This window comes from Sarcophilus harrisii, chromosome 3 (genome assembly GCF_902635505.1).
Source record: "Sarcophilus harrisii chromosome 3, mSarHar1.11, whole genome shotgun sequence".
In the NCBI taxonomy this organism is placed as follows: domain Eukaryota; kingdom Metazoa; phylum Chordata; class Mammalia; order Dasyuromorphia; family Dasyuridae; genus Sarcophilus; species Sarcophilus harrisii.
The window spans coordinates 220,245,382-220,261,503 of NC_045428.1; the positions used below are offsets into that span (position 1 = coordinate 220,245,382).

The 16,122-nt window shown below is 37.9% G+C and overlaps 1 long non-coding RNA gene across 1 annotated transcript; it reads left to right on the top strand.

Moving 5' to 3' along the window:
* Nucleotides 1-6,773: 6,773 nt before the first annotated feature.
* On the top strand, nt 6,774-11,726 carry LOC116422321. The gene is made up of 2 exons (XR_004232913.1): nt 6,774-6,999; nt 11,360-11,726. It is a non-coding gene; the product is annotated as an uncharacterized LOC116422321 (long non-coding RNA).
* The last annotated feature ends 4,396 nt before the right edge of the window (nt 11,727-16,122 follow it).

The following is a 16,122-nucleotide window of genomic DNA, read 5'->3' on the forward strand; positions in this document are numbered from 1 at the left end:
TGATTGATCCTTTACACCAGGATAAATTTAAACATAAGTTTAAACATGTTGGAATACACTGGAGCCACGTGACAGTGGTTGCTGGAGATCCAACCCAGACCTGCAGAATGGATGTGAAAGGATGATACAAGGAGACTGAGAGGCAGTTGCTGTTCCCTGAGAGGCTGTTGCATTGTCTGATCTCTCTCCTCTTCCCTCTGCCTCCAATTTATTTTATTCCCAATCCACAAGTTACATCTGTGAAGGCTTCTTTGCAGCTCCTTCAAGTTTATGATTCACAGCTGTAGAGGCTCTCGGAGAATTAAGCTGCCCCTTAACAAAAACATGTTAAACAAAAATCTTATGTATGTAAGTCCTGGCAAACTTTTTAAAATAAAGTATCCAACCCTAAACTACGATTAGTAGGATATGCTATTCACAATTTTTTCTTGCCCTTGAAGGGGCAAATACAGGGAAACAGCCCCCACCAATTAACATGGGCAGTCATGTCCAAACATGGAGGCAGCTCAGGGCTTCTGGGACAGCCCCCACATATTTGGACAGGCCCTGGCTATCCAGTATGGAGATGATATCTTGATCTGCAACCCCATTGAGAGCCTTCTCTGGCTGCAGCCATAAAAATCCCTAACTTCCAGCTTTTCTTCTCCACCCAGGGCTATGAAGTTTCTTTATCTAAAGCCCAACATTATCTATCAGTTTGTTAATCACTCCCTGAACCTTCTTCAAAGAAACACTATGCACTGCCCTGGGCTTGGCTGGATTTTATACCTAACTTTAATTATTGCCCATCCCCTCTGTGATTCTATTCAAGGCCCTGACACAATTTCTCTCATAGATTCCTTAAGACCCTGAAAGCTAAACTAATCCCTCCACCCAGCCTTAGCCCTGTCTAAAGCCTTTTACACTGTACATTGATGGAAGGTGGTGCCAGATCCTAGGGGGTCTTGCCTCAGTCTTTGGACCCCTATCCAGACCCCTTGCTTACTTCTCAAAGAAAACTGATGTCTTTGGGGTGACCCCCTTGCTTTAATGCTAGCTGCCATAACCCTTCTAATTAAGGAAGGCTGTAAACTCACCCTAGGCCAACCATTGGAGGTTCTAACCCCCACCAGATTCAGAACATTTTTTACCTCACAAAGTTTTAGAATTGGAGAAAGGAATGAGAGTGAACATCTACACTGACTTCAAATATGCCTTTCATATTTTGCATGCTCATGAGCTATATGGAAAGAAAGGAGACTCTTGACAGCAAAAATAATTAAATAATTCCTCCATTAAATATGCGGGGGAAATTCTACAATTATTGCAAGCTGTCCATGGACCTAAAGAGGTTTCTGTTGTGTTTTGTTGACACCAGAAGGGGATTCACTTCAGGCCAAGGAAAACAGGCTTGCAGATTCAGCTGCCCATGCTGCTGTTTGCCCGTGATCATGGCACCTTTAATTCCTCAGCTCCCCAACTCCTACATTTGCTAATATAGCTCCCAGGAACAAGCCCTTGCTAAAGAAAGGGGATATATCCTTTCTTCTTCTGGGTGGTTTCAAACACCTTCAGACCAACATCTAATCACAGAGACCAGTCAGTGGGAACTTCTCTTTAGCTTAAATGAACCTATTCACTTGAGAAAAATGCTCTCCAAACCCTAATCCCTTGTGAAATCTATTTTCACTGATTACAAACTAGGAGAAACAATTAAACAGATCTGTCAGGTTTGCCCAGTTTATGCCCAAATAAATTCTGAAAAGGCTATTAAACTCCTCATCATGCAACCTATCTGGAGGAGGGGTACATACTTAGGGAAGTACTGGCAGATGGATTTGACACATATACCCCCTCTCAGGGGCTTCAAACTGCTTTTTGGTTTTGTTGACACCTTAATTAATTGGGTAAAAACCTTCCTTTGTAAGACTGAAAAGGCTCAGAGATTTTTGCTAAAGGAGATCAAATCCATTTAAGATAATTATTATTTCCACTCTGCATGCCATCCTCTCTACCCAATGCTTAATGCCTTTTAAATATTACGATGCTTGCACCCTAGGCTACCTGAACACTCTTTTCACTGTGTATAATGACACACTGTTCTATCTATTACCCCTATTCCTTTGAAGAGACAAAAGCAGGGATCTGGGGAAATGCTCTTTGGTATTTATCCTAAGAAAAGCTGTCTGGATTTGAGAAATTCATGATAGCCTCCTCTACCCCTCCCCCAGTCTTGCTCTGAGTGGAGTTCCTGATTACTGTCCCTAGTAACTTCCATACTAAGTCCACTTTTCATTATTCTTTTTTTTTGCTCATATTTAGTTCCTGCATTTTTCACCTACTTGTCAGATTTGTTTCCTCCAAACTCCAAGCTATGAACTTCCAGCTATTTGTTCAATCTGAATATCATTGGCTAACTGATTCTGACACCCAACATCCTCTGAATGCTGCTGCTGCCATCTTCAAATCCTTAGCTTCCCCTCCTCAGTCCGGACCCCACTGGGCAGGGCCAGCTCTCCACCCCTTATCAGCATGAAGACGCTCCAGAAGATAAGATCTCAGTCCCTTCGTCCCAAATGAATTTGGGGTTCAAACTGCTTAAGAGGGGAAAAATAAAAGATTATAACTTCTAGAGGAAACAGCAGTAAGGAGGTTCCCCCCCCCAACTTTAGAATGCTTCTATTCTAACAAACTGTCAATGATCCTAAAGTTTTCTGGCTAGAATCAGTGATCCCGAGGTCCCTCTAACTTTAGAGTGCTATTGTTCTAACAATATGTCCATCAGTGATTGTAAAAGTCTTCTGGACTTTTTCCTGTTCCTAGAATATTCCTATTCTAGGAATATAATAATGTTTCTTCCCTTAGACTTTAGGGAATATTAGTGATGCTGAGATCCTCTGACCTTGGAGTGGTATTGTTTTGACAATCTGTCCATCAGTGATTGTAAAAGTCTTTTGGCCTAGGAATATAATAATATTTCTTCCCTTAGACTTTAGAGAAGATATATTAGTGACCCTTAGACTCTCTAATCTTAGGATCCTACTGTTCTAACAATCTTGTCTGTCAATGATTCTAAAGTCTTCTGGTCTTAAAACAATCCTAGGTCTGCTGGTCAGTGATAACCAAATCCCTGAGACCACTCCTCAGTTCTGCCTCTAGGCCATAAAATTAGCTTATCAATGACATGAAGAATTGGATAAATGTGTCTCCTTGCTCCAGGTTTTTTGTTAAATTCTTTTGGAACTTAGCCTACTACAATTGGTATTACAGTTACAATAAATTTTCCCCCTTAACTTGGATATGGGTTCAAGCCTGCAAATTCTTTGAGACATCTTGTGATATTGGTCTGCGACCCCCCCCAACGTTTTGGGGTCCCTTCTGAGCCTCAACAATTGTTTTTTTTTTGTCTTTGAATAAAGTTCAGAGGTTAGATGGCCTATAATGGGTTGTTTAAAAGTCCAGCTTTTCTAACTCAAGGAATTTAACTGACCTTGGAGAATGTGTAAGAAAGCAAAGGAATTTGGGACTGATACCTTAATGCCATTAAGTTATTCTTCAAAGATGTCTGTCTGCGGTCCAAAAGTGTGGGACATTGTCTCATACCTGGGCTCAAAGAGCACTTCTTAGTCTTATGAGAAAAAAAGGGGAATCGTTGTTAGCCCCTGTTATCAAGCTTCCAACAGATTATATTGTTCCCTGCACCTCAACTCTGGAACCAATCATGTTGCCCTTAAATCTAGATGTCATCTATCCTGTTCTCATCTTTATTCTATTCTCCCTAAAACCTATAAATGGGAATTGTCCTTTTGCTCAAGGTGTTTAGCATAAATAGAGGCAAGCCACTGACCCATTTACTGACTGGTAGTGTGCCCCTGCTAATGTTGTCTTGCTTGGAGATCTGTCTCTACCTTTTTGTTAAAATTTAATCACCTAATGAGGAATGTTGGAGGGGATGTCGGAAAACAGGGACACTAATACATTGTTGGTGGAATTGTGAATACATCCAGCCATTCTGGAGAATAATCTGGAATTATGCTCAAAAAGTTATCAAACTGTGCATACCCTTTGATCCAGCAATGTTACTACTGGGCTTATATCTCAAAGAGATCTTAAAGAAAGGAAAAGGACCTGTATGTGCAAAAATGTTTGTGGAGGCCCTGTTTGTAGTGGCCGGAAACTGGAAACTGAGTAGATGCCCATCAATTGGAGAATGGCTGAATAAATTGTGGTATATGAATGTTATGGAATATTATTGTTCGGTAAGAAATGACCAACAGGATGATTTTGGAAAGGCCTGGAAAGACTTACACGAACTGATGCTGAGTGAAATGAGCAGGACCAGGAGATCATTATATACTTCAACAACAATTCTACATGATGACCAATTCTGATGGACCTGGCCATCCTCAACAATCTGATGAAGCAAATCAGTTCCAATGGAGCAGTAATGAACTGAACCAGCTACGCCCAGAGAAAGAACTCTGGGAGATGACTAAGAACCATTACATTGAATTCCCAATCCCTATATTTTTGCCTGCCTACATTTTGGATTTCCTTCACAGGTTAATTGTACAATATTTCAGAATCCGATTCTTTTTGTACAGCAAAATAACGGCTTAGTCATGTATACTTATTGTGTATCTACTTTAATATATTTAACATCTACTGGTCATCCTGCCATCTAGGGGAGAGGGTGGGGGGAAGGAGGGGAAAAATTGGAACAAAAGATTTGGCAATTGTCAATGCTGTAAAGTTACCCATACATATAACTTGTAAATAAAAGGCTATTAAAAAAAATAAAATAAAATGGAAAATAAATAAATGGAATTTAATCACCACATCATCATTGTATTTAATTCACACCAGACATTTAGCATACATACCAGGTACTTTGGGATACTAAATCATTCATGACTCTCTCATACCCCTCTCCAGTCATAAATCTCCCTCCTAAGGCGCGCACACACACACACACACACACACACACACACACACCCCTCTTTGTCATAAGAATCAATACAATATCCATGTCCTGTTGAAGTCTTTCATTCTTTCATGTAGTTGAAGCAAGGAAAAAAACACAGAAATGTCTCTTATCCCTGTTAAACTACTTTCTTATCCTCTTCGTATATAGATGGAGCTAATCCAAAGGTTCACAGATGGTTTATTGAACAACTTTATATTTACATTTTAGCAAAAGCCTTCTAGAAACAATTATAACTCAAGGAAACCAATCTCATGGTAGCAGTGTTACCACCTCAAAGCCAAAGGGGATGAAGGTGAGGAGGAGTAACTGTTTCAAATCACTGAATTATAATTTTTAAAATCTATTTATTTACTTATTTTTAACACACATTGCTTTATGAATCATGTTAGGAGAGAAAAATCAAAGCAAAAGGGAAAAACCATGGGAGAGAGGAAAAAAAAACACCAGAAAAAAGAAGTAAATTTAACATGTGTTAATTTACATTGTCTCCTTAGTTTTTTTTCTAGATGCAGATGGCTTTTTTTTATCCAAAGTCTATTGAGATTGCTTTGAATTACTGAACCACTGAGAAGAAGCAAGTCTTTCACAGTTGATTATTGCACTGAATTGTAAATTTTAAGAATTGGAAATTATGGAGCAACTAGATGGTGCAGTGGATAGAGCACTAGCCCTGAAATCAGGAGGACCTGAGTTCAAATCTGGCCTGAGACACTTAATACTTACTAGCTATATGACTGTGGGTAAATCACTTGATCACAATTATCTTTCCAAATTAAAAAAAAGAGAGAGAGTTAGAAATTCCTTTAAAAATCATGTAGCAGGGGGAGGATTCTGGGAAGATGGTAGATTAGGTTGGTAAATTTCAAGCTCTCCTAATTTCCCCCATAAAAAGAACAAATTTGTATCTCGGGAAAAATATAAGACTGCTGAAAAGCCAAGAAGATGGGCAGAACAGGAGTCCTCCTGATAAAAGCCAACAAGATCTGAAGAAAGACCCCAGGTTGGACTGGGATTAATCTGTCTGAATAGCAAACATCTCCAGACTAGCTCCACAGAAACATCAAGTGGGGATCCCTTGGGCTAGCTGGCTATGGCTGGAGCCTCAGCAGGAAGCACAAGACTTTCTACTCTTAGACTGTTTGTTCAGTAGGACTTTGAGTCCAGGAAGACATAGAAAACCTCAGTTGCTTGGGAATGTCAGTCCCAGATGTACAGCTGAGACTTAAGCCTAGGTAACAAGTATATGGAATAGAGAGAGATAAGGTGAAGAACTTACAGGGATGTATGAATTCTTTTTCTGTATTTTATTTTCATTATTTCTGTGTTTCCCCTATGAACTGTATAATATGTGCAGGCTCATATCTACTTGATCCTTGGCCAGCTAGAAACATATTTACTTAACTTGAGCTGATGACATTTATTGGTATTTGACATTTATTGATATTTAGTCTATTAGCTGGACCACTGTTTGCTTGATTAAGCCTGAAGGCCTGACTTTCTGTTTCCTTGAAATCAGAAGATTTCAGGGAAACAGAAACCTTCCATTCCAATCTCCTCAAATAGCTACAACCAATTAGATGCCTCCCCCTCCCCTCCTCAATGCTCTCTTACTTGTGATGTAATTTTATGTATGTATCTTTACTACTTCTTTAGCCCTCCTACCGCAAGCTTTCTCTTTCTTATCTCACAATGGGACGGCTCATCCTCCGGAGGTTTTTAATAAAAAACTTTTCTGCCTTCTACTGAGTGATCTCTAAGTAGTCATTTTAGGTAAGGGTCTTCTACATCCCTCACAATTGGGGGCTCGTCCGGGATGGGGTCTTTGGGGGAGACGGCTATGTGCACCCCGAACAGGGACAGGCGCCCACAGAGTAGTTTTCTCCATGGTCTCTGGCTCTGGGTGTACAGCCTCCCTCCCTCTTAGACAACGACCTGAGGCAGGGATACTCAGTGGAATGCAGACTTGAAGATTGAAGGAAGTAGAGTCCTGATGGCTGGCATTTGCAGCCTGAAAAGAAACATATGTTCTCAAGGTAAAGCTCTTGGGAAGTCTAGGGGTTTATTGGCTGGGTTGAGGAAGACCCTGAGGGATTAGCCCTCTTAAATTTATTTTTGGTGTGAACTGCTGTTGACCCCAACAATAAAGGACTTTTCCTAAGGACGCTCTTGGGTGGCTGTGGGGATGTGAGGGTAACGTAGGGCCTCCGCCAACACCTGGATTGGGTCCAGAGTGGTATAGAAGCAGTCCAAAAATTTGTATCAGGACGTTAGCTAGGGAATTCAAGACTGGAATGAACTTCCCAGATATAAAAGGAAAGAAAACTGGGAGGATGTATATTCCAGGACTATTTGGGTATATCAGACTTAAATCTGTAGTAAAAGGTGAAAATAGAGTTTTGTGAATGTCTGTGTGTATGTCTGCTTTGCATTGCCTTTGTTCTGTGTTAAAAGTTAGAAAGCTCATAAGAGATAAGAATTCAGCCTCTGTGTTACAGGCTTAGAAAAATATCAGACTGAATTGTTGGGAATTGGAATTCACTCAGAGTAGTAATTCTTTCAGAGTGGCTCAGAATGTGTTGGTCTTAGAATTTGGGAACTCGTTTTGGGCTTCTCAAGAAAAGAAAATCTTTTTTTTCTTTTTCTCTCCTCTGTCTCTGGCAGTGGCTTTGCAGGATGGGGGAAAGAAGGGGGAAAAAATAAAAACATAGATTGAAAGTTTGGAAAGTTTTGAGAAAATAGAAGAACAGTGGCTATCACTTGTAAACAAGGAGTCTGTTATCAGGACTCAGCCAGAGAAAAGAATTCTCAAGGTAAAGCAAGGATTGGTGCTTAACTCTTTCCTGGTTACTAAAGAAAAGACGTTTGAATGAATTATCTAGGTAGATTTTAGGAAATTTCATAAACTAAAGTACTGGTTAATTTTAAAATAACTTTAAATTGGTGTGTGTGTTAAGATTGGAAAATTTAAGATTGGAAATAAGAAACTGCAGATATTGGAAGGGAGGAATAAAAATAGAGTAAAAGAGGTAAATAGTTGAACACAGAGTGTTCTGACCTGTTGGACCTGTGGGGAAAACTAGGCATACTTATAAAAGAAAATTTTCCAGGAGAAGAAAGAAAAATCATTAGTAGTAAGTTTTCCTTCATGGAATTAGAAAACAGAAAGTTTAAGAAGACTAAACTGGGTAATTGTTTGTCTGCAATATTTAATTAAGAGTTTTGGAAATTTACTATATTTTAAAGAGGTCCTATACTTTTAAAATTTAAATAAAATTAAAATTGGGGGAAATAATTTTACTGTTGCCTTGCACATGTTAGATTTATTCTGAGTGTAAAATCTTAAGAATTGTTTGAATATTGTAACCTTCACAACTGAAGAGAAAAACTTTTCTTTTTTTTTTATTATTTGGTTGGACTTCAAATTGAAATATAGGTTATTAAACAAAATCCCAGTAGCTTACCTTAGAGAGGGCTCGTGTTTGTAACTCCCTACTTAAATGGTATGTTGCTTTTTAAAAGTATTGGGTAATTTGTAAACTATATTATGAGTTTTATGAAATTTGGTTTAAAATTAATTGTGAATCTTGAAGTTTAAAGTTTTAAAAAAAAAAAAGGTGATTTAAAGACAAGGGAAAAGAAATTGATTTACAAAAGCAATTAATAGTTTAAATAGAGCATCTAGTCAAAAGCAATTATTGGTTTGGGAATGTTTAAAGTATGTTGGAGAAGGTTTGAGCAAGTAGGCACTGGGAGGAGAGAGACAGAGAAATGGGACAGGGGAATGAAGATGATTTAAGAAGGATTGATTAGTAGAAGCAAATGATTTCAAGAAGAAATCAGTGGGAAAAAGAAGGAACTGGTTGAAAAGGGTAGTCACAGAGAAATGACTGTGAGACGGGATGTGTTTTTGTGGGGGGGGGGAGCAACAGAGTGGCAGCGGAAAGCAGCAGCCGCTTGGTTCCTTTGGCTGAAGAAAAACGATTATTTAAAGGGGCAAGCTACTCTTACAAGATGTTAATTGATTGAATATTTGTTTCTTTAGATACATAATGGTTATGAATATTAAAGAATATGATCAGAAATGTGATCTATAATTTGAAAGGGTTATTTCAAAAAGCTTAATTGATGTTTTTAAGAACTTTTCAGATTCTTTTTAAGTGAAAATAGAAAGTTTTAATTAACTGTATTGAAGCCAATTATCTGAAATGAAACTCCAAGGATAATAGTTTTTGCCTTCTTCCTTTTGAAAATGTTTTTGTTGTGAACAATATGTAGTTTTGGATTTTTCTGTGTATTGGGTATTTTAAAAGCAAAATGATTGGTATAATATTCAATTTATTCAAGATGCAACATCTACTTGAGTATATAAGAATTGTGTGAATTTTCTGGAATAAATTTCTTACTGTTACTGATATAAGGTCATGACCTTAAATAACTGTTAAATAACTTAAATAACTGTTTGGGATTTATCTGAAACTTTGGAGATAAAATTCTTTGGGCTTATAATTAATGCTATTTGGGAGTTTTAAAGTTCTACTCTCTGATGTGCTAAAGATTGAATTTTAACTGCTTATATTATGTTATAGTTATGTTCTTGCATTTTTTTCTTCCTGTAATTGATTTCTATGATCAGAACAACAGTTAATAAGAACTGTTAATGCAATTCAAATATGTCATACCTTGCTGTTTCCAATCTGATTATATGTAATCATTATATCCTAAATACTTAGGCAAATAAGTATTTAGCCTGGTCATCTGTCTATTACTGGATATTTGTGTTTTGTTTTAAAAATGTTTCTAGAGGAGGCGGAGCCAAGATGGCAGAGAAGGCACACACGACTTTCTAAGCTCCTCTTATTCCCCTCATAACCAACTATTTTATCCAGCCTCAGAAATAGCTCTTCACTGCTTAAATTCATGAAGATCAGAAGCATACAACTTACCTGCTGAAGTCAATGTGGAAGATCGCCAGGAAAGGTTTGTCCTGAGGGGCCAGAAACAGAACAGCGCAGGCAGGGAGAGGCTAGCGTCCTGAGCAGACCAGGGGCAGGGGTGATCTCTGTGGCTAGAGAAGTTATAGAGACCACTCTGCTATAGGCTAACTGCTCTGCCTTGATTACAAAGCAGTAAACTGGCAGAGAAATTAAAGCCTAAAACAGAGGGTACTCTAAAAAAACGCCAGAACCTAACACTGGCTGTAGCTTCTCAAACCCTGAAGTGACTCAGGAGACTGAAATGCAGCCCTGCAGCTACATCCTGCAGTTTGGGGCTTTTGCAGGGGCAGTTACAAACCCGCAGGCAGGGGGGCACAGCCTGGGCAGCCTCTAATCAGCACAGTGGGGGGCTCAGCCTGGGGCAATAGAACTTCCCCAAGGGGACTGTGCTTCCCAGAGCAGAGACACTTCCTGTCCTGCAAATCCATTCACTGCTCAACTGCTAAAACCCACAGCCCAAGGATGGGATTTGGCTTGGGATAGTGAAACTCTCACTGCTCAGCATCTAGCTCCAGGGCAGTCATTATCTCACACAGCAGGGGTTCTTTGAAGGGCACTTTCCCAGCTCGGTCCTGCAGGCATGAGTTACTTCCAGGTGGGGAATTCTTTCCCAGAGCACTCCAGGACCTCGCTGCTTTTTGCAGCTGGCTAGCAAGACAGCTACCCGTCCATACATCGCTCACTGCTCTGCAGAGGAAGCTGGTAACCTCCTGGCCCTGAAGGCAGATCCTACAGGCTTTAACAAAATGAGTAAGAAAATCAAAAGGATAATTGATAGTTTCTACTCAGAAAGAGAACAGCTTTTCAACCCTGAAGAGACTAATAGCAGACAGTCTCCAGACAATTGTTGGTCCCCAATCCAAAAAGGCTCTCCTAAAAGAGACTATTAAAAACCTTAAAAGAGAACTAGAAGAAAAATGGGGAAAGGAAAGAGAAGCTATGCAAGAGAGTACAGAAAAGACATATAACTCACTAAAAGAAAAATTTGACAAAGTGGAAAAAGAAAACAACTCCCTGAAATGTGAACTGGAAAAGGTAAAAAACTCACAAGAAGTGCAGGGAAACAGAATTTGTGAATTGGAGAAAGAAAATAACTCACTAAAAAAAAATTAGTGAAATGGAAAAAAATTCCATAGAGCAAAATGACTCATTTAAAAATTCAATCGGACATATACAAAAAGAAGTTAAAAAAAAAAGTTTCTAAATGATAAGAGGACAATTAACAATGGTCTGTGAAACCTAACTGCTATTTATTGGGACTATAGCCTCCTGCTTGTCCTGTGAAGCAAACTTGTTCCTTCACATAGGAACTGCTGGCCAATGTATACTGGCCTCCCCACATGTTGTTGCAGCTCCAGACTGTTCTAACCTTGTTAGATTTGGTTTTTTGTTGTTCTAGATTTTGGTCAAATTACAGATTATCGAACCTCTTCTGAGACATGGATCAGCCCATCTGAAGCTTAGATTGACACCATACCCATCCCCCTGCTTGGACTGAGAGCCAGTTCTTCGCCCATTTATCAGCCCGAAGCAGCTAAGATCAAGACCATCGCCTGTAATTTGAACTGATATGGGGGACTTGGGAATGGTTGATGAATAACTGTTAAACCCTGACTTGGTCATCTATGACTGCATGTTTAAGATTTGAGATGGAAATTGTTAAAATTGGTGTTGCTGTTAAGGAAGTTATAATATGTTTATAATATCTATGTTCACTTCAGAATATGTAATTGTTTGAGGGATTTGATTTGATTTGATTTTTTTTTTTTTTTTTTTTTTAGGAAACTCCTCCTATACTAGTCTGTTATGTATAGGAACTTTAATTCACTTTTGGGATTTATATATGGATGGTTATTTGACTATTTACTTTTTTTTTTTTTGGATGATTCCTTTCCATGAGGAAAAAAAAGGAGAGGAAGAGATAGGGAACTAGGGAAACTGGTGGATTTTTCTCAAAATACCTAAAAGAGTAAGAAGCCTTAGTTTTCTGTTCATTTTGCTTTAGGTACTTCTGCCCCACACCTATATCACCAGTTCAGATTGAATTGGAAGTCCTTAAGCAGTCCTTTTTGTTTTTACTGTGCTTTAACTTTGAAACCCCTTATTTGTTGGAATTGCTCTTGCAGACTATTCTCTGATTGCCTGTTTTTAGGAAATCTCCAAGATAAAGACACCTATCTTGGGACTGACAGTCTCCACCCTGCAACCCCAGTTTCTTAATTGATATCTCAGCATTTTTAATAACATTGCAGTTTTGAGATCAAGCCTCTAAAGTTCGGGATTTGCCAGCCTTCACGGTCTAACTGTGCATGCTCTGATAGCTCTGCTCAGAAATCTGTATTCTAGTAGCATCCCTGTCTGTTCCTCTGGATGGTGACAGGTGGAGCTACACTAAGCCTCACCCTTCTCCCCTGGAGTGAGGTGCCCCTCTGAATGGGCAACATGACTCTTGAGCATTGCTACTCCCTATATAAGCAGAAACTAAGATAAGTGCACAAATGACTGCAGACCACATAACCCTGAACTGTTCATCTCAAACTGGATTCTCTGGCTGAGAAGAGGGCCTTTGTACTGCTGATAACTTTGGGGTTGTCAGGAAGAGACTTGCCCTTGCCATAAGTCCTTGCATTTTCTAGTTTCATTTTGATTTATTTGCCTCACATTGGATTGGTCAAATTTATGGTGCTGACACTTCCCAGGTATCTAGGGGAGGTAATTCAGTAATTCAAATATTCAGAAGGAGAGTATGTAATGTTGTGCCTGAGTTTCCCTAGATTCTCATCTTTGTTTATTTAGCTTTGTATTTTTATGTTTGCCAAATGTCAATCTGTTCTGTGATAACTGTCTTTAAGATAGTTGATGGAAGCAATTTTTATGGTATGAACTTATTACAATCAGTGTTATTATCCTGTTGCCACTATGTCTATCCTGTATAATTACATTAATAACCAGAATAGTTCAACGATCCCTATCAAAATATTGCATACAGGAGATGAATGTATTAGAGAGGTGATGATCTTGATTGTGAACTTGATAAACAATGTATATCTATAACATATCTATGTTAACTGATTTTGAACAGTGTGTAAGTTCTCCATAGAAATATGACAAAAATCATTTACATATTAGAAGGGAGGAATTGTATGGAATAGAGAGAGATAAGGTGAAGAACTTACAGGGATGTATGAATTCTTTTTCTGCATTTTATTTTAATTATTTCTGTGTTTCCCCTATGACCTGTATAATATGTGCAGGCTCATATCTACTTGATCCTTGGCCAGCTAGAAACATATTTACTTAACTTGAGCTGATGACATTTACTGGTATTTGACATTTATCGATATTTAGTCTAGTAGCTGGACCACTGTCTGCTTGATTAAGCCTGAAGGCCTGACTTTCTGTTTCCCTGAAATCAGAAGATTTCAGGGAAACAGAAACCTTCCATTCCAATCTCCCCAAATAGCAACAACCAATTAGATGCCTCCCCCTCCCCTTCTCAATGCTCTCTTACTTGTGATATAATTTCTTGTATAAAAGCTATGTATCTTTACTACTTCTTTAGCCCTCCTACCGAAGCTTTCTCTTTCTTATCTCACGATGGGATGGCTCATCCTCCAGAGGTTTTTAAAAAACAACTTTTCTGCCTTCTACTGAGTGATCTCTGAGTAGTCATTTTGGGTAAGGGTCTTCTACATCCCTCACAGAAGGAACCAATACCTAGAGAGTGCAGGAACAATGGGGCAGGATCACTGCTGACTATGAGCACTTACTGAAGAGTGGAGCCCTTAGTTTGGGGCTCCTCATCAGAGTGGAGAGCTGAAGGAAAGCTTGAGGTACCATCCCCCTAACCCACCATTGGAGGTCCTTACTAGTACTAATAGCTCTTATTAAAAAAAGAAATGAGCTGGCAAAGAAGAAAGAACCTCACCATAGAAACTTACTATGGAGACAGGGAAGATCAGAGTTCATCTTCAGAGGAGGACACTAGAGTAAAAAAAAAAAAAAAAAAAAAGCTTCTGCCCCAAAGTATAATATGAAATGGTTCCCTCCCCAGAGAGAATTTATAGAACTCAAAAAAGTTTTCAAAAATCAAATGAGAAACACTGAGAAAAAAAATTAAAGAAAAAAATTTTAACTATCCAAAAAAAATAAGATTATGAAAAATAAAGTTAACCAATTAGAAAAGGAGATAAAGAGTCTCAAAGATGAAAATAATGCTTTGAAAATTAGAATTGGGCAAAGGAAAGCCAGTAAAGCTATTAGAGATCAACAAATAACAAAACAGATTATAAAGAATTAGAAAATAGAACAGAATGTGAAACATCTCATAAGAAAAACAACAGATCTGGAGAACAGATTAAGAAGAAAAAACATAAGAATAATTGGATTGCCAGAAAGTTGTGACCAAAAAAAAACCTTGTCACAATAATGCAGGAATTGTCTTGAAGTGATAGAACATGAAGGGAAAGTAGAAATAGAAATACCCACAGATCGCCACCTCAAAGAGATCCTTTGTGAAAAATACATAGAAATATTATTACCAAATTTCAAAAAACCCAGATCAAAGAGAAAATTTTTCAAGAAACAAGAAAAAACAATTCAAATACACTGTAGCTACAATCAGAATTGTGCAAGACTTATCAGCAGCTACAATAAAAGACTACAGGTCAGAATCATATCTACAGACAAGCAAAAGAATTAGGCCTGCAGGCAAAAAATATTATATCTGGCAAAATTATCAATAATTTTCAATGAGAAAAAACATTCATCGAACTTGTAGATTTTCAAGACTTTCTATCAACCAAACCTGAACTTAACAGAAATTTTAACATATAAGAGCCAAATATCAAAGCAATTTTAAGGAACTCAACATAGACAAATTATTTTTTTACATGGGAAATATATACTTTATTTTTAAGATTCACATCAGCAATAGAGTAAGCTCAAAAGAAAGACTGGTAAAATGCATGTAAAAATAATAATCATGCTGTACAAATGAGGTGAAGAAGAAGAATAGACACAGAGGCATTAAAGGGGGAAGGAGAGCTTCTAGTTCTCAAAACCTGCTCATATTGGGAATGGGTTTAATAGACAACACTACATATATACCACAAAGGATACAGCTCCCTCCAAAATCTATAAAGAAATAAGGGGGGGGGGTAGGGAGAGGGATAGGTAGATGGAGAAACAGAGGATGAGAGAAGAAGACAAGGGAGGGATCTCTTGGTGAGAGAATATTAAGTAATAATAAACCAAATTATTTAGTGGAACTTAATGAAAGAATCAGAATGAATAGAAAAGACATCTGTTGGGGGGAGATATGTGTGTGTGTATGCATGTATATAATAAATGTATTTCTTCTTAACTGTAGCTTGATTGGGGTGGGGAGGAATGAAAGGGAGATATATGTGTGTGTGTGTGTGTGTGTGTGTGTATAAATTTATCTTTTCTTAACTATAGCTTGCTTGGGGATCATGAGGAAGATGAAAGGAGGGAGAAAGAATAAAGTAAATAAGGTGCATAGCAGAGAACAAAAGAAAAATTTACAATGAAATAAAGAAAAGATGGACAGTCATGAATATAATTTCCTCTATTAATATATACACTTTCTTAAATTGGTATTTTTTGTTATGTATTTTGAATCCTCCCTGATGTTCTGCTGGGCACATGATAATGTTCTCTTTTGTTTTCTTTCATTTTGTTTTGTATTGCTTTTCTGTTTTTCTTTTTCATTTATTGTTTCTTCAAATAAAATTAATTTGAAAAAAAAAGAAATCATGTAGGACAATTTCATTTTACAAGTAAAGAAACTGAGGGCCAAGAAGGTAAATATTGTAAATTTCTTAAGCATACCTGATTTGTACTTTTATTTTTTCAGCATTAGACAAGTGTTCAATAAATGTCTTTTGAATGAATGAACTTATCCAAAATCACACAGTTTTACAACAAAAAAGTCCCATGAAGTAGGTAGGGCAAGTATTTTTATACCCATTTTAAAAACAATTAGATTTAAAAACAAAGGTTTAGGGAAATTGTTGTTTGTCCTTCATTTACAAAGAAAACCAGTGATATCATAGGGTGATGTCTTGACTTTCAAGGATAGGAAGATATAGAGCCAGCTAGCTGTACCAGACCTAAAACTGTTTTATAAAGCAGCAGTCA